The following is a 19,471-nucleotide window of genomic DNA, read 5'->3' as shown; positions in this document are numbered from 1 at the left end:
TAAATGCATCTAAATGCCACTTCAGCTGCTTCTGTTTCTCCAGCAGTGGAAAAATGGGTTTTGTTAATACTGATTTCATTTGATTGGTAACAGCCCTATAGAGTCTTATTATATTAAGTGAAATTATTAATAAAATGTAAGAATTTGATATGAAAGATGACATGCATTTAATAAGGTTAGGGGGAAATGCCATTTTTATAGGCAAAAGAAAAAGACCTGGAAATCAATTAAAATACATTTTAATATGCAGTAACTTTAGTCATATAAAATGTAATTTTCCAGCAACAAAATTGTGGCCTGTGAAAATGCTGAGTGGCTAGTAATTTTGGAAAACCACTAGCCACAGTGGCTGGTGAGCAAAAGAGTTAATGTCAAGCCCTGTATACAGTGAATACATGTATTGCAGTTAAAAATGTGGTGTTTAACCGGAGTACGGTGGTGGGGGTGCTTGACATGTGTCAAACACTAGAAAGGGGTGCACGCTGCAAAAAGTTTGGGAACCATTGACATAACGCAACATAATCAGTTACATCTACATAGGGTGTCATATAGGGACACCTCACCCGGCATTAGCAGACACATTGACTGAGCGTGTGCAGACCGCAGCGTCCCTGAGTGACCACGTTACAGGCTGCACTTCATCTGAGGAAATGCAACCGCTCCTCTGGGAACCGGCTTTCTCATGTGTTTCTTCACCTCAGCACTAAAAACCCAGTCAGCAACGCATTTGCAGATGTTCAGAGCTTGACATCAAACTCCATTTACTGTTCTAATGCATGTTCCTGGTCTTACTGTGAACAATTCAATCAGTGACTTTACAAAGAAAAACACCCTAACCCTAACCCAAAAAACCCCGTTTTTGTAATCAACATTGAGCTGAAATAAAATGGCCTGCTCCACTTGTTACAAAGGGCTCTGAACACTGTTTCCTGTTAACTGTTGGTTTACAGTGTCCTGAACTGTTTTTATCAGCGTCCTGATATTACTAACACACTCTCAACCAGTATATGCATCTAAACACACATGCACACACAGACACTGAAGCACAATAGAATCCTGCACCGCCGCCTCTTGCTGAATCAGCTCGAGCAAAAGTAGGTCACCGACACACGCATATCATCAGGAGCGCTGGAGAAATAAACAGCTACATCTGATGTCGTTTGGGTTCAAATGTGATTAAAGCTGCGGAAACATGTGCCCCAGGATGCTCCGCACAACAAAACTGATCAAATCAGGCCGTTCTCACAGCACGTTAACATGGCAGAGGTCTGGCCGAGTGATTGTGCAGTTTCATAAACAGCTGCAGAGATGTTCCTGTGACCTCTGACCTCTGCCGCTCACACAAAACAGTGTTTCGTGCATTTCATGACATACGCTGCGAATCGTGGATGTTAATATGCAAGTCTGATTTAATAGGTCTTTAGTGGGTGAATTTGAAATGAAATTTTTAAAGGCCATTTTTCTAATGATCATCTGCTCTATATTTATTCTAATGCTAGGTAATCGCAGCTAATTGCTGCCAGTTGATAATTTAATTCCCTTTTCATTTATTAAAAATTACAAAAAACAACAGGGAATTAAAAAAGCAATAACAAAACTAAAACTAAAATAAACAATTTACAGAAAAAGCAGGTTTTTGCCTGAAAGCCATTTGTCGGAGTGCTCATCACGTGAGGTGTGTGCCGATGAATAATAAATGCTTCGTTGACTTGTGTCTGTGCACTAGACGGCAGCTCATGAATTATGGATTGTTATTCTTGGCTAAGCATTCGAACGGGACACAATGATGCCAAAGTGGCACTAACAGCACATTTCTGTTTACATTTCTCTCCCTCTTTCTTAGCGTTTGATCTGCGGCGCTCATCGCTCTTTCTCCTGAGGAGGAATCATTAGCCGTATGCATGCGGACACGCACTTACTCCTACATCAGCACTTTGACAGCCGGGAATTGTGGGATTGCTGAAATATGATGGTAAAGGAGTTAAGGGTGATGTAAGAGACGGTTGTGTAGATGATGTGTCACACATGAGCGATGTAAATAATTCATCACACAGAGAGAAAGAATCTGGTATTTGAATAAGAGAGCAGGCTGGTGCTCTTGGACTCAGTTATGTCACTTGTTGTTTATCTCTGTTGCATCTGTGGTTTTACTTCCAATCCAAACCAGTGTAGATCTGAAAAGGCGCACAATAAATAAAGCAGGCAGTAGGAGAGGCTGTGGTTGTGTTCTCCACCCATCGAGCCGAAACTCCCTCCATCTCTCTTCCAGAACAGGGAGTGTCTGCGTCTGATCTCATCAGAGTCGGCGGCTGCAGTTAAAGCAGCTGATCTGAATGGCTTTGTAGTTTCTATGGTGTTTCCGATCCTGGTCGTCATTCGATGTCAGAGTCAAATGTATTTGTAAAGGACTTTTCAGAATATGCATAATTTCAAAGTGGCTTTACAGAGTCATACTGTTTGGTCTATAATGCCTTAGTGCTTTACCATAGAGCGAGTTTTAGTGCTGACCAATATAATAATAATAATAATAATAATAATAATACAAAAAAAAAAAATTGAGATGAGTGAACCTTTGGATTTTAGTCTAGCTGTATTGTATTTACAGTATAGTGTTGTCTAGCGCATATATCAGTGCTGCATTGACTCAAACACACAACTGAGTGTTTAAAGCAATTGACAGATTTAAATATTAGTCAAATATTGGTTAATGTGCATCTGTGGGATGTACTTGTTTTTATGGTCCAGTGGGTGAAACTGGCAGATCATTCATGTGTGGCGCACAAACACACTGCAGGACGACACACACTAAGTATGAACAGTATTAAGTGATGCTTTCTTGATCAAACGCCTCTAAAAGTAATTTTATGTCTTGAATTGCATGCATTAGAAGTATATGCACGTTTTGACACACTGTCTGTTCTTTTGTGTTTGTGACACATTTTCCTGTCAGACTGTCCTACGCCAAACGTCTCAGTCCTGTTTCCTGAAGTAAAGCATTAGAAAATGGAGAGCGACCTATTGAAACTGTGGCTCGATTAATGATGTTCAGCTTTTCATTTGCCCGGGACTGTGGACAAAGTCTTTTGTGGGTGATGTGACCAATCAGACGCGAGGAGAATTAAGCTTTGGTTTCAGCAGTGATGCAGAAATTGTTATTTTGATTTGTATATAACTAATTTCAAAATCAAATTGTCCCTGCATATTCATGAAAGAAGGAAAGAAAGCAACTGTCATCCAATCACAATTAACCTCCCCCAGCTCCCTCAAGTGTTCAAGCGCCACAATCCAGTGCTATGTACATAAAGAAAGGCAGTAATTCTCATGTGTACGAAGCGTGTTTGCTTGACATGTACAGTATCAGCAGCGCACAGCCATGTTGCTTCACTTCCCCCTATTTAAATGTAGGTGTAAGACAGAAGTAATATATTCACGTCCATAGAGAGAAGGGAAAAAACAAGTCAGATGGGCAATTTGAGGTGCCTGCCTGAAAGCATGAAGCAATTTATCCTGGATTGGATCTTTTTTTTTGTGTTATGATAATGTCCACATAATTTATTCCTGAGGATCGGCTCTTCTTTAAAGCCGTCTAAAAGAAGAAGTAATTTCTAAACACAAATAGTGAGCAATGAAGTTAGAGGAAGAAAGAGCAGGCTGATTTTGGGGTTTGGGAGCACTGGTACAGTCAGTCAGGGCTCTCCTCCTGTACGTTTGGAGGCTGTGTGAGCAGAATACTGATGAGCCTGTTTTTTGGGGGATTAATTTTTATTTGGAGACGGGGAGTGGTTCCCCTCTCAGCGCTGCGGTGGGCTTCTGCCTTCCTCTGCAGTCCTGCAGCCCCTCCAATCTTATTGCACTGCAGAGCTGACTTATTTACTGACAGAAATGAATCCACTAATGTCAATACATGCTTAAATAAATCATAAATAAAGGTTATTGGCATTGATGGTTCCATGAAGAACCTTTAACATCCATTGAACCTTTCCATTGCACTAAAGGTTCTTTATAGATTCTTCACACTAAGAAAAACATGGTTCTTTTAAGAACTGTTCACTGAAAAGTTATTTTGGGAACCAGAAATGGTTCTTCTAAGAAATCACTGCATAGAATACCTTTATTTTTAAGGGTGTAGAATGAACGTGTGAATCCAGTTTTAGTGTTCAGTGGGATCTGCTGCAGATGCTTTTGATGCTTGGTTCACGAACTGGTGAAAAAGCCTTTGTTGGATTGATTGACTTCTTCATTTGACAGAGATGTGAGGTACGGAGATTCCCAGAACATGCCGTGACTGAAGCGTTATTGAGTGGAGGATTGGATTGAGCCGGATTGATCTAAAGGAGTCGAAGATAGATTTTGAGTTGAATTAGGGACTGACATGATTTCAGTGCTTCTTGGTAGAAGCCACGTCTCTGCATCCATCTGCAGAGTCACCAGCTTGAATCAAAAGTGCATGCATTGTTTTAGCTGCATAGACATAAATACAAAAGGTTTTTCTGTTTGCAACAATCTCCACTATTACTCGCTTTTAATGTTATGGCCAACTGATGAAAACACACTTCCATTTCCAGCGAGAGCAGAGCGTGTCCACGTTATATAGTTCTATTGCCATGTGATCGTAGGAAGCAGCGTATAGATTTTTCCATATAAATGAGCAATATAAATGTTTATTATTATTGCACTATTCCATATGCACTTTCCGCTTTCAGTTATTCTGAAGAAAGAGCTGGCACGAATGGTGAATGTTTCCTTGAGACGGAGTGGAAATACTTTGCTTTTTATAGTCGCCAGCGAGCTGAAGAAGCTGGAGATAGTCAGGAGAGACTGATTGTAGTTCAAATACTTTGTATTAGTGTTACAAACAAGACGGCGTGTGATGAGGCAGTGGAGACGTCTTCACTCAGAGCTCTATTAACACGCCTCTCATCCACGCACCTGAGCGCTTGAACTGGTTTGGTGAAACAATGACCTTGATGGGTTGAGGAACGGATGAGTTTTTAAAATAAATAATCAGGCGTAGCGCTCCTGGCACAATAACTACCTGACACTCTGACAGCGATTGACAGGGACAGACAGGGACTACGCGCTCATGTAGAGAGACGCCTGATTGCCACGCTCACTGTGTGTGTGTGTGAGTGTGTGTGTGTGAGTGTGAGTGTGAGTGTGAGTGTGAGTGTGCGCGTGAGCGTGAGTGTGAGTATGTGTGTGAGTAGGGCACATTTAAATTCCAGACCCCTAAAAACACGCCTGGCTTTCACCTGCTGTCACCTTCCTGTTCCTCGACAACAGCAGGCGTGCAATTAGACGCTCATGGAAGACGTCCCAATTTACAGCTTTAACATGTCACTGGATTCACTGCACCTCTTTCATATCCTCAGAGCTGAGCTCAGTAGATTTTTGTTCGAAACATTCACTTTTCTGAATAGCATGTGAATGTTTTCATTAGCTTGTTAAGGCCATAGATGAACAGAAAGAACACTAAACGCTGAATGTGTGAATGGGACGTGTTTTTATTATGTTAAAGTCACACCACTGCTCTGATGCACTAAACACAAATCATTTATTTACATTTGACATGAACAATTTTAAATGACAAACTTGTGATTTGTGAATTAATTATATTACATTAAACGTTAAAAACTTAATTATACAAGCTCTCTAAATTCTCTGATTGGATGGATCACATTTACAACTATTTACAGTTGGAATAATAAAAAAAATATATATATATATATATATATATTCTATTCTAAATAAATCTATTCTATTCCAAATCATGCCTCCAGTGTTATGCATTAAATGGGCAGTTCAGTCTGCACACTGAAACATGACTGAATCTGCTCAGACATTCTCATGTGAGTTTGACGTATATTCATAATCAGCGCTTCTCTCTCGGGTGAGAGTGGACGTGGTCTGCTGCTGTGTTCGGTGTGTTTCCGTCTCCATATTTAACGGTTCAGTCTGTACTGTGTGACATTTCGTGCAATGACGGGGTTTCTCGTGCGGGCTGTAATCTCTCTGCCGGGCGTGAGTGTCCGGTTTCAGCAGCGCTGCGTATGGCAGACAAAACCTGTCTTTCAGAAATACGCCCTTCACAGATCCCTCTCCTCCTCTTCCTCAGACCGCTGTGAACACTGCAGCCACTGTGTGCTAATGAGAGCACAAAGACCACATTACAGCGCAATCTGAGGAGTTGAGGCACCAGTGTGACAGATGAAACCACGCTGAACTCTGGGAAATGCAGTCGAGGGCTGTTTGGTGTCTGGAGCTGTGCTGTATTGGCAGAATTCATCATATTTGTCATTATGAGAAACAGCTGAGCTGCTTCATAGCTGACTCACATGTTAGGCCTGTTCACATCAAGCATGAGACCACCAAGTGGTGTGGGTGCTGAATCACACAAGCTTTCAGGTATACCATCAAGATTCACAGTGTAGATTGATTTATTCTGTGAGTTGTATGTTATTGAGTGAGTAATACTGAACTGGTCATGTTGGTTATTGTGAGGTGAGCTGCTTCTTCACCGTGAAATAAGCAGCTTTTATTGAGCTACTGATACGACTGGATCTCATGTGAGGGATTTAAAGTGTTCTTGACGTGAAATGCTTCATTAAACATGTAAGTGCATGATTCATCAAACGCACTATTCATTATGTGCACAGCTATTTAAATGAGGGGAAATGCCTGTCCTCATCTTTAATGCTGATAATCAAACGTCTGAGTAGTGACTGTTCAAGAGGCCTGAACTGAGAAACAAACAGCAGTATTTTAGTCTGAAGTGAGAGCTTTAACTGATAGAGTCTGTGCTTCCTGTTAGGATTTAATGTATGAAAAGAGAAGAACATTTGATGGTCTACATACAGTATTTCAACAATGTACATTTAAAATAGTGGAAATCACATCAGTTACTTCAGTGCTGATGAAAACCGCTGATACCTTCAGTTACTCTGCCGGTTTATCTGCCTGTTTAACTCACACACTGTGTGTGTGTGTGTGTGTGTGTGTGTGTGTGTGAGTGTGTGTGTGTGTGAGAGAGTGTGTGTGTGTGTGTGTGTGTGTGTGTGTGTGTGTGTGTGTGTGTGAGAGTGTGTGCGTGTGTTTGTGTGTGTGTGTCAGTGTGTGTGTGAGAGAGTTTGTGTGTGTGTGTGTCAGTGTGTGTGTGAGAGAGTGTGTGTGTGTGTGTGTGTGCACCTGCTCGTCTGTCATCAGTGCTCCAGTGTGGTCTCTGCTGTCTGTTTTCATCCACACTCACTCTAGCAGCACTTGTCTAAGCACAGTAGCGTTCCTCTCGGCTGCGGGACAATAGGGACTCATGCAGTGTCAGTGTGTCTCCGCGGTGATCACATAAAAGAAGCTGCAGCTGCAGGGGCCGAGGAGAGAAAGAGGGAGTCTGTGCGGCTGGAGGAGGTGTTAACCAGCAGACTAGACCAGCACAGTGATGGTGAAGAGCGGGGGACGGACCGCAGGGGCCCCAAACACGGGGCTTTCTTCTCCGGTCCACTCGTCAGCCCTTTATACGGGCAGATCTGGCCCAGAGGTCACATTCCTTCAGCATCACATCACTCAGACACACAGCTGTCCTGTGACACCACAGCACTGATCAGTGTTTTAACACTGCACACTGAATTTGAATGTGTGAGTTAAAAGTGGAGCTGAATGAAATGTTTTTGGACATGCAAAACTCTCCTCCATAAAGACAGGCTGTTACTGAGGCGTTCTGAGGGGTTTTAGTGTGTTGCTATGCAGTTGCTAGGATAAACGGGAGCAATAATATTCTTGCCTTAGAAAACACTGCTAAGTGTAACAGTCGGGTTCCGGAAATAAAAACTTTCTCCATAGAGAAATTTATAATTAACGTTCACTTATAAACCTTTAAAGACAGACTTACTGTGAGCTATAAGGATGTCAAAAGATAAAATATGCTTCTGTTCCAGGCAGCATTATTTCAACTTATTTTTAAATATTAATGTTTAACAGCTAAATTTGTGAGGATAAAGTACATTACCCATGATGCTGTTCAGAACAATTCCACCAATCCGAGAGTTGCAGTCAGAAAATTGCACCATAAGAGCTTGGGAATGTCACTGTTGCTCTTGGTATGCTTTCAGAATATATATATATATATATATATAGTAACATGTCTAGTCTGTTCTGTGTTTTCATTGGTTTTAGTTCTGCTCTCTGTGACCTAGTTTCCCTGTGTTGATTAGTTCATTCGTTTCCACCCGTGTTCATTATTTATCTCATTAGTCCCAGTGTTTATGTACCCTTAGTTACTTCTGGTCTCTGTCTGTCTTGGTTTGCACTTACGTTTGGTTGTGTTTTACTAGTTCTCCTGGGAATTCTACATTTAAACCCTGAGTCTGAACATTTTCCTTCGTCGTGCACTTTTTGTGACTGTTAGGGTTAGGACTGTTTCCTTATAAAAGTCCAAATATTTGTCAAGTTTTTCGTCAGGTGTCTTTTTTAATTATATGATGTCATTACGTTGCTGTCTTGCCGCAGCCAATCATTGCTGATCGTGGTTTCGAGTATCGATACATAGCCCCTTTTAAACCAACCCATGAACACGCAATTATCTCAGATAACTCAATCCAGCCACAATCATCAACAACAGCTGCGTTCGAAGAACCGAATTAGCCAGCTCCTGATTAGCGCGATCATATCATCTCGGATGTAATAAGTGACGTATGAAGAACGGGCCCCTGAATCAAACGACACCGTTGTTTAGCAAAGGCTTCAGCTTGCAGGCAGTTGGAGTGTGAACTCTGTGTGTGTGTGTGTGTGTGTGTGTGTGTGTGTGTGTCTGGGCTGCTAGCTACAGTCTTTCATGTCAGGAGAAGTAAACAGGAACCCGGGCCGGTCTGTGGTCAGAGGTGGAAACCAGGCCACTGTAACCGCCAGTGAGGAAGGAAGAGGTAGAGAGATACAAACCATGAGCTTGACTTCTTGTTGATCCATTATGAGTTTTCACCAGCTTTTCTGTCTGTCCTGTCCCACACTCCAATGTTCTCTTTTATTTCTGTACTGATTGAACAGACAACTTGCAAACATCTGGGACGTTGGATCTGTCAGCGTGTGTGTGTCTGCAGCCGAGCCAGTGTGACTGCAGCGGTTCTGTCTGCCGCCCAGTAAAGATGAACGCTCTAAATCAGTGTCAAACCCGCTTAAACGTTACTGTGTCATTGCCGCCTTCTTAATTATGGCTAGATTCATTAAATGTTCTTAGAAATAAAATGATTATTTTGTTACTTAAGAAAAAAATTACGAATATTTTGTATCCCCAAAAACATTTCTTAAGAATATTTTAAGCTTTATTTTCTTACCATTGTACTAAAAGGAATAGTTGACCCAAAAATGAAAATGTGCTCACCCAAGATCAGGATGAGTTTGTTTCTTCATCAGGTTTGTAGAAATGTAGCATTGCATCAGTGTCTCAGCAATGGATGCTCTGCAGTGAATGGGTGCCGTCAGAATGAGAGTCCAAACAGCTGATAAATAACTCTTCCTCCAGTGAAAAAGCACATCTCCTGTTGTCTCTCACATCAAAATCCAGCCACACATGTGTTTAGAGCTGTTTAAACGCTGCTTGATCTGTGCAGATTTCTCTCCTGATTCACACCAGAACACTGACTCACTGGAGGAAGAGTTATTATGGATTATAGACTCGTATTTAAGTTAAAAGCATCTTAATGATGGATTTGCTTCAGCTTTTGTCTTCTCCAGATGTTAACTGATGGACTGGAGTGCTGTGGATTACTTGTGAATTATTGTGATGTTTTTATCAGCTGTTTGGACTCTCATTCTGACGGCACCCATTCACTGCAGAGCATACCTGCAATCCATTGTATAAATCAAAACTTGCCTATGTCTTCTATTGAAAGCAGCTCTTTAATATGCATTCAGCTTGTGAACAACTCTTTGCTGCAGGTAAAGAACATTCATTTCCATTTGTATTTGAAACTGTATCAAAAAATGAACATCAAAATATGGAGACAGTGTTTTTGATGACAGCGGCCTGTGCTCCAGTAAAGGCTAGAAGCACTCCTGCATCGTGTTTGAGCTTTGCAAGACACTGACTCGCTGCTCATGACAGGATGTGCTGTGATGAACTTCCTGCACTCCAGCGTGGCTCCGATATCCTGCTAATGCATCGCTGTGAGAGTCTGTGACCCTTTCCTCCTTCGGTCGGGGGTGTTCATTATTACTGTTGTATGAATGTTCATCATTAAAGACGACTGATGCTCTGTGTCTCTAACAGTCAGAGCGATGGATGTGAGAGCGGATTCACATGTGAAGCATTCCATCGCTCTGATGTCACAGTCACCTTACAGTCAAAGCCATGCTGAGTTTGAAAACACGCTCGCTATAACCTCCCGAGCATTTCCTTTAGTTTCTCAGAGTAATCGGTGAGACTCTGCTCTCGTGTTACAGTGAGTCACTGCAGTCTGTGAGAGAGAGGGAATTAATGTGTGTGGATGATGACGTATATCTGCTCGACTGCAGGGAGGCCTGGGAAACGAAACCAAGAACAAACAGTCATGATGTCTTTGTCTCTGCTATTGGAAATATTGACATTCCCCGTGTTTGACTTTCTGTCACAGCTCGAGTCAGGAGTCACGGCTGATGCCAGGATCGAGGATCGAGCCGCTGGAGCTCACGCAACGTGAAAACTACAGCGCTTTAACATCTTCACTGAGCGTTTGTGAGCGCTGACTAGTGTAAGCCATATGGTTACAATGCGGAAAACGTGCATGTGTCTCTGTGTGAAAAAAAAAAATATATATTTTAGTTTGATTACTTTTTAAAAGATTAATTAAATTGTTGTTGTTTTATGCCTTGATTTGATTACCACAGTTTTCTGAAAAAATAAATAAAAAAAATAAAATAAAAACATCATAGGCCCTATTATTGTAAAAATATAATAAAAATTAAATTAATTAGACATGCTTTTTGATCATTAAAATTTAATTAAACCAATAAAACAGATTCCAAAATCAAAATACAGAATTTGAGAAAAATAAAACTACATTTGGGATAACATAAAACAGATTTCATAAGGCCCTAAAATGTATTTTGTGTTAAACTTTTAATAAAATGTTGTTTAATTGTTTTGTGATTTCAATTAATTATAAATACTCAGATTCGATATAACTATAGTCCAGTAATCAAGGATAACATAAAATAGATTTTTGCATAAAATTAAACATTTCATATGGCCCTAAAAATGTAATTTTCGTTAAACTTTTAATAAATTGATTTAAATTGTCCAAGTTTCATTATTTTAAAATTAATTAGACATGGTTTTTGATTATTCCAATTAAATTTAACCATTAACACAGAATGAGCAGCAAATCAGCATATTAGAATGATTTCTGAAGATCATGTGACACTGAAGACTGGAGTAATGATGCTGAAAATACAGCTGCGCATCACAGAAATACATTACAGTTTAACAGATATTCACATAGAAAACAGCTGTTTTACATTATAATAATATTTCACAGTTTTTAACGTATTTTTGATCAAATAAATGCAGCCTTGCTGAGCAGAAGACTTCATTAAAAACATTTTAAAATCATAATGTTTCCAAACTTTTTACAAGTACTGTATAATATAAAGTATATAATATATAAAAATATAATTTCATAGGGTCCTACTAGACTAGTGCATTGTCCAAAGTCCAAATAATGGCCGTCTGAAATGAACCTTATACACTGGTGACATTTACACTGTAAAGTACTGTTTTATTCCTGTGATTAATCAGCATAAAGCTATAAGGTTTGTTCAGTAATGCTAATGAATGCCGCACTCTCTCATTTCAGCAGGAGAAACTGCACGTAACGGACGTTCAGTCAGTTTTTCAGGCCGTTAACATCACTTGAAGAAGTCCAAACCCTCTGATGGCCCCTTGTTTACTGCTGTTGCTGAAGAGGGAGTTTTCAGCGCACAAGCTGAAATATTGTTTTGCAGTCATTTGCAATCTTCCATTTAGCTTAATTACCCTACAGCTGGTTTCAGTTTTTTTCTGCGGCAGAACTTTCTCACCGCTAATCTGAGCTGGTTCCACTGCTGTTGAGAGTTAGAGCGAAACACACCCTCCAATTCAGAAACACAGCAGCCACAGTACAGGCTAAAAGCAGATCTTTGTTTCATTAGCACTCTTAGCGGGCTCCAGGCTAATGCTAACCCAGCATTGCCGAGGCTTTGAGACAGATGTGAGTCTCTCTGAGGTTGGCGTGTTCTGCTGGGATTCGGTTTATTGCATCGTTTCCCACCAGCAGAGGCTCATGGGAATCTGAACATGGGCTTCCCAAAACGCTGCTTTGAATTGCCCTGGCTAGAGTACTTGTTGTCTGGCTAGTGTACTTGCTGTCTTGCTAGTGGACTTGCGTTCTTGCTAGTGTACTTGCTGTCTGGCTAGTGTACTTGTTGTCTGGCTAGTGTACTTGCTGTCTGGCTAGTGTACTTGCTGTCTGGCTAGTGTACTTGTCTTGCTAGTGTACTTGCTGTCTGGCTAGTGTACTTGTTGTCTGGCTAATGTACTTGTTGTCTTGCTAGTGTACTTGCTGTCTGGCTAGTGTACTTGCTGTCTGGCTAGTGTACTTGTTGTCTGGCTAATGTACTTGCTGTCTTCCTCTGATTCATCTGGAGGAAACACAAGGCATTCGACCAATCAGGATCTTAAAACAATCGTTCCGTCATCATTTACTCTCCCTCATGTTGCTCCAAACTTGTGTGACTTTTATTCACATTCAAAATGAAGATATTTTTAATATTCTCTCAGCATTTTTGTCCATCCATTTCATGCATCCAAAACTTCAGAAAGGCATTGTTAATGTAATCCATATGAATGCAGTGGTTTATTCCAAGTCTTCTGAAGAGGCACGAGCTGCTTCTAAAGTTCTATATTTCAGTTTCGCTGTTTCAGATGTTTTGCTTTCTGTTGGACTGTAATATTTTGCAGACATCTCACAGCAGACGGATGAATGACAAACACTGAACAGAGTAAAAGCACTTGCTCCTAAAGCTGCTAGTTGCCTCATTTGCATTTTTCCTCTGTAGTTTAGCAGTTGGTAGTGTTGTGTCATTTCTCAGACTTTATGACATTTCTAATGTGTCTCAATATTTCTTCTTTCAGATCGTATCTGCTGCAGCGGTGACCAGAGGAACAGGATGATTTGCTCAGTAAGTGTCCTTGTTTTCTTCCTCTTCACATGATTGTTCAGCTTGACTAATGTTTTTTGTGAGGTCAGAGTTTGCGTTCACATCTCCACTCCTGATTATAGTCTCGTCTCTTCAGATCTCTGGTCTCTCTTATGTGGGCTGGAGGTGTGGGTTAGGTCTAGTTCTAGTTTTAACATGACACATATATTGTGTTTTCATAGCGTGGCCCTGCCTTGTGTCATACGTACAATATTACATTTCCCTGACAGTATCTCAGCAATATTTCCGGTCTTTTCAGCAGTTTCCAGTAATATTTAGAATCAAAAGTAGTGATGCCTGATTAAAAAACGAATCAGAGTTTGAGTCAGTTCTTATCAATGAATGAGTCAGACAGGACTTCCTGCACTTACTATACTTCACACTTAAGTACAGTAAAAGTACTAAAATTTGTTATAATAGTCATTTCATAATAAATCCAAAAGCAAGATGTGAAAAAAAAAACTAGGGAGTGGAAATGGCAGTTAACGAGTGATCCTCTGCTGCCACCTACTGGTTATAATGGTAATTTCATGTCATTTTCATCTTAAAAGTCTTTGTTTTCCACCAGGAGACACATTTCTGGCACATCTTCATGAATGAAAAGTGAATCTTAAAGTAAATTTTATTGCACAAATATAAAAAAAAGTAACTTAATTTTAGCTAAAATTTAGATGTAAAATAGTCATGTACACTTAAAAGCATTTATATGTGTATACTAAAAAGTGGATCAGTTTAGTACCATGAAGTTTTGAAATAGTAAAGTACTGAAAAAGTACATACAAGTACACTACTAGTACATTGATATTAGTATACTTGCTACATGAAGAATGGAAAATATATTTGAACTTTATTAAGTTTAGTGAGTGAGTGATTTGATGTGTAGCCACATATGTTGTCCGATACTCGGACAGTCGTGGTATTGAGGGTGGAAGAGAGTGCTGGTCATTCACTCCCCCCACCTACAATCCCTGCCGGACCTGAGACTCGAACCTGTGACCTTCGGGTTACAAGTCCGACTGTCCAGAGTCAGACTGAACCCGATGATTGTTCCTCAGAGATGATTGAGATCATAGTCAGTCTCATTCCTGACTGTCAGCTCTCATTCTCAAAACATGAGGCAAATTCACTGCTGTCTGTAGATAACAGTAGAGGAACCTGATGCACTGCTGACCGTCGCATCAGAAGCTGTTATACCTCGCTGTCCAGCTTGTTCTATATGAAACCTGAATCTTGAAGAGTGATGTCATAATATGACATCATGAGGACGAACTGTCACATCGTGAGCAACGTTCGGCTCCACGTTCACATCTCTGTCAGACCTCGCTGCTGCAGATTGGCCGCAGAATAATGAGATTCTTGATCATCTTATAAGAGTCGAGCGAGGTCTGTGTGCAGGAGCCGGCTGACTAACAGCAGTTTATGAGCTGGACTTCCCCTCATGTGAGTGTGTGTGTTTGTTCAGCCTGTTCTCATTATCCGGCTGTTTTACTTATGCTTGGGAAGTGCTTGTCAACAGGAGTCTGCCGGAGGGAGACAGACACCGTGTGTGTGTGTGTGTGTGTGTGTGTGTGTGTGTGTGAGAACACCGCCAGCGACTGATCTACTTCTGTCACCTCGCACCACATGATCATGTACACAAATCACCAAACACAAAACAGATCTACCATGTAAATAGCATGGCATTATCATCAGAGACTGAACAGAATCTGTTTCCCGTTCCAGCTGTGCTGAAACATCAGTCTAGTCACTGTGTGTGAGTCTGAATGCAGCTGATGGTCTGTTCATTGATTACATGAGCATGAACAAAGCCGTTTCTCTCCGCCTGTCTTTCGATGTTGTGTGTGTGTGTGTGTGAGTGTGAGAGCGTGTGTGTGTGTGTGTGTGTGTGTGTGAGCTCATGGCCCACATCCGAGTCGTGCCAGGACAGGAAGTGGAACAGCATGAGACGCTCCTCCTGCATCAGTGAGCGGCGCTGCTCTCATTTATGAACAGATCAGGGTGTGTTTGTCCATCTGTGTGTGTTCATCAACACAATGAGACGCCGGAGATGATAGAGCGTCTCAATGAGCTGTTGTTTGTTGGGCTTGTAAAACAGTCACATGTGTGTGATTTATTCTTTCTGTGTTGAAGCTCATTGTAATCCGGTTTACGGTGTCTGATGAATTAGCGTACAGAACTTCATGATATTCAGCGGATACTGACTCACTGTTGTTCATGGACACAAACATTTTTCAGCACATCATGAATGGATTGTGTAAAGGAACCCTTGACCTTTGACCTGCTGTAAGCATCAGCATACTCCCTGCATTTGTCTCAGGTCATTTGGCTTTTTTACTTATCAAACTCTTTTCTTTTTTTGCCATTAAAAGTAATAGTTCAAAAAGTTCCAAAAATGAAAATTCTGTCATCATTTACTCACACTCATGTTTTTCTAAACCTCTATGAGTTTCTATCTTCTGTTGAACACACAATATTTTGAAGAGTGTGGGTAACCAAACAGTTTCTGTCCCCATTGACTCTCATAGTTTATTTTTTTTTTAATAGAGATCACGACTTCCCCATGATTCTGAATAGAACTGAACAAAATTGCATGCAATTTTCTAGAGGTTCTGACAAAATGTTAATTTCTGTCTCAGTAAATAAGTAACTAAATAAATAAATGTTTACTTCCACTTCGAGTGGAGTTGACCTGTGGCAAATTCAGATGAATGGGCATGATTTGGAAAGGCACACACCTCTCAATAAAAGGTCTAAAAGTTGAAAATGAATATCACAGAAAAAAAAACAAGCTCTGAGGTCAAAAGAATATATATATATATAATTTGAATGAATTATTTAAAAAATCGGTTTGAATGACTGAATCAATGACTCATTCATAAAGACTTCACCTGCTTCATTGCTGGATGAATCTGTGTTTTTGAAAGAATCTCTTGAAAGAGTGATTCAATGACAAATACATTTTCTATCAGTCACTTGTTGCCACCTACTGGCATAACAATATAATTAATACAGTCTTTATTTGAAGGGTAAAAGTTGCATTACTCCATTTTACATTTACATTACGTTTACATTTAATCATTTCACAGACGCTTTTATCCAAAGCGACTTACTGTGACAAGTCTTGGTTAGTCTAACGCAGTACACGTAGCAAGATTATTTATGTATTTAAACAATAAATAAACAGAAAACAAGTAGATAGAATAGAAATAGAATAAAGAATGCTAGTGTTATTAGAGTGCTATTTTGATCACTACTGTAGACATCAGTGTTTACAGCCGAACTAAAACATTTTATCCCAGTACTTCTGTGATTATTTGAATGTTTGTAACACAGAAATAATGATACTGTGTGGTCGAATGATTGTTTGTGAGCTTGTTTCATATCTAGAGAACTGCTCTTTCTTGGTCAGCAACAGCATGAACACAGATTTGAATGTTCGCTGTGATCATACTTGTTGTCATTTAGGAATACATTTCTCAAAGGGTGTTTGTTTAGCAATCAGTCATGCAGCTCTATGGTGTCCTGTATGTGAAATTAGAATTACCTGGTCTCTATTCCCAGTGAGCACAGATTTACCAGATTACGGAGTTATTTCTGTTTTTAACCATTTTTTTTTATTTGTGAAAACTACTATAATAGGATTACAAAGAAGCTGGTATTTAAAATAAAGTTTATTTATTTTCTTCATGTTCACATTTTTACTTTTTTTCAAACTGATTCATTTTCAAATTAATTATGTCTAACTTCTTAATCAAATATTATGTTAAATAGCTTGCAGATATTGTTATGCATGTGCTATTTACTATGTGATATCATATATTGGCTGTGTATCAGCAATCTATAATCTTTTTAGCATTTGAATGTGAATGTTTGTGTTTTCAGAGAGGAGTCGTCTGGCATGAGGGGTTCAGGGTGTTTTCTCGGCTCTTGTTGACTGATCAAGAGAAGCAGAAGTGTTTTTGTGATCTGCTGGCAGTTTGCTCACATCCCACGCTCTGAGTCAAGCATTCTAGCGCTGATCCAGGACCAGCCTCTGCAGACGCACCACAGCCATCTGAAAGAGCGTGAAGCTGACTTCAGATCAGCAGCTGATGTGATCGCAGACGCAGATAATCGAGCCTCTTCCTGAGGAAGAAGCAGGCCTGACTGTGTGGCACGAAGGTCTCCTCAAGCCGGATGTTTGCAGTGCTCAGTCGCACACCTGCAGCGAGACGCGGGCGACACGTTCAGTGTGACAATGTTTACTGGGCCTGCTGCGGTTGAGATCTGCTGCTGAAGTGAAACGGCGTGGGCCGCGTGTGGCTCTCTTCCAGAGGATGCATTTTGAAATATTTTGATAAAGTAGAGCACTGGTGTGTGAGAGCCTGTACAGACCAGACTCTTCATGCCGGTCCAGGTGGGCTGCTGCTGCTTAGTATTGGTTTGATGTTGGTTTTGTTGGTTTACCCACACAGTCACACTGTTCACCAGCAAAACATGACCGATGAAGCCGCTTGTCCCACAGAGACCCTGGGTTGAAGATGGTAGATCTCGAGCACCGCTGGTCTGTTCATCAGGGGAGTTTAGTTAAAGAGTTTTGTTAGAATATACAACGGATGTTTCCACCGATGAGCCAAAATTGGATGAGAAACCAATTAATAATAATAATAATAATAAGGAACAGAACCAAATAAACATCAACATCAAAGCACAATATTCATACCAAGGGCTGAAAGTAATATACAGAGGTCGCTTACAAAGTTACAAACAAAGAGGGACTCAATAACATTGGATGAGACGCCAGCAGTTACAGCAGAAGTCAATGTCTCTCTCATCTCACTGAGCTGATTGAGTTTTAACAGACCTGCTAAAGCGTGCGCTGGGTTTGATGGGGCGTCACTGAGAATATATGGGGTAAAGTCATGTGAGAGGAGGCAGTGCCTCCATAGTGCTACGATTGGCCTTAACGCAATACATCCCGCCTGAATCAGTCTGAATGAACAAATAATGGTGTTAATGGGAAGACTCATTTAAAAGTAGTCAACAACGCACACACTTGTTAGCATTACTTTGTCATGTCACATTCAAACTTGAAATGACCTGAAAACAATAATCTTTGAGGGTTTTTTAAGTGTGCAATCTGTTTGGTCAAATTAAAGACCCATTTCAGTGTCTGCAGTGTTTACTGAGCTTTGATGACTGATGATCCGATTATTAAAAAGAACAGCTGAACATCAGTTTACAAATAAGACATACATGGATTTTATTTACCGTGTTAAGTTATTATTTGGGTATTAATGTAAAAAATATTATTTATACTTGAGTTTAATAAATAGAACGTATTTATTGCAGTGTAAACATACAAAATACAATAGTATTTGTTTGTTTTTTGAGCGTAAGTGATGTTTAACCTGGAAAGTGTCTAATGAGTGTAACTGGAACATGAATTTACATTGGATTAAAGCACAAGCAAACAAACAAAGCGTGTCCTTATTTTAGAAGCGCACCACACTCGCACTGGAACACACTTATCAGTCGCCTTTCACAGCTTCAAGAAATGTGACACACTTTCAAAACAAACACTTTCAAACAGGAAGCGGTGGGTTCAGCCACTAAGAATATTTCCAGACTGTTGGTGCAATGAGACAATGAGACGAGACGCGCTGTGTGTCGATGGCGGTTCAGCGAGGTGACACTTACGCTTGCCTTTTGAAGTGCTTGGCTTTCATTAACAGCGTCACAAAGGAAAGTCAATCCTGTACGGCGCTTCAAAGGCTCGGGTCATTAGGACCAATGGCCCAGAAACAGGTGGAGGGAGAAGCTCAGTCTGAAAAGCTGCCATGTTCGAGTCTGGTTTGTGTTCCTTCTTGTGCTTTATCTTTATATTAGTCAGAAAATCCCTTAGCATTAGTTTGGACAGTGTACTTGAAATTACTGTTTATTTGACTTGGGATAGAAGACATTCATCATTTTGGTCTTGACACCAATGAACTTTGCTAAATGTCAAAACCGAGCCTCCGAGGATCAATACGGCCTCGTTTCTCATACATATCTTGCCTAAAAGCTTCCTGCATGTTCGTTAGAAAAAACACCAGCTTTCAAATAGCCTAAGCAGTAAATATAGCCCACACTGCCTGGCTGATGCAATTCACAGAAAGCTGCGGCGGCGCATGCATCCGTGCAGAATGTGTGCATTTGGGCTCATCACTCCACGCCGCACGACTCCGCTGGGTGCCGGGTCGGATTTGGCCTCGTGTCCTGCAGGGTCTCCCAGAGGACCAGACTGAATTAC

At 40.6% G+C, this 19,471-nt stretch overlaps 1 long non-coding RNA gene across 1 annotated transcript in view; it reads left to right on the top strand.

The window, feature by feature from the left end:
* Positions 1–18,640, top strand: part of LOC107663804 (uncharacterized) — a 60,160-nt gene extending 41,520 nt beyond the window's left edge. Inside the window, exons 3-4 of the long non-coding RNA XR_001631387.1 lie at positions 13,136–13,182; positions 17,083–18,640. This is a non-coding gene — a long non-coding RNA (uncharacterized LOC107663804). The remainder of the gene's footprint in view (positions 1–13,135; positions 13,183–17,082) is intronic.
* The last annotated feature ends 831 nt before the right edge of the window (positions 18,641–19,471 follow it).

The sequence above is a fragment of the Sinocyclocheilus anshuiensis genome, unplaced genomic scaffold, assembly GCF_001515605.1.
Source record: "Sinocyclocheilus anshuiensis isolate Anshui unplaced genomic scaffold, SAMN03320099.WGS_v1.1 scaffold187, whole genome shotgun sequence".
NCBI lineage: Eukaryota > Metazoa > Chordata > Actinopteri > Cypriniformes > Cyprinidae > Sinocyclocheilus > Sinocyclocheilus anshuiensis.
The sequence above is the reverse complement of the archived record's forward strand: the minus strand, read 5'-3'. Positions and strand labels throughout refer to the sequence as shown.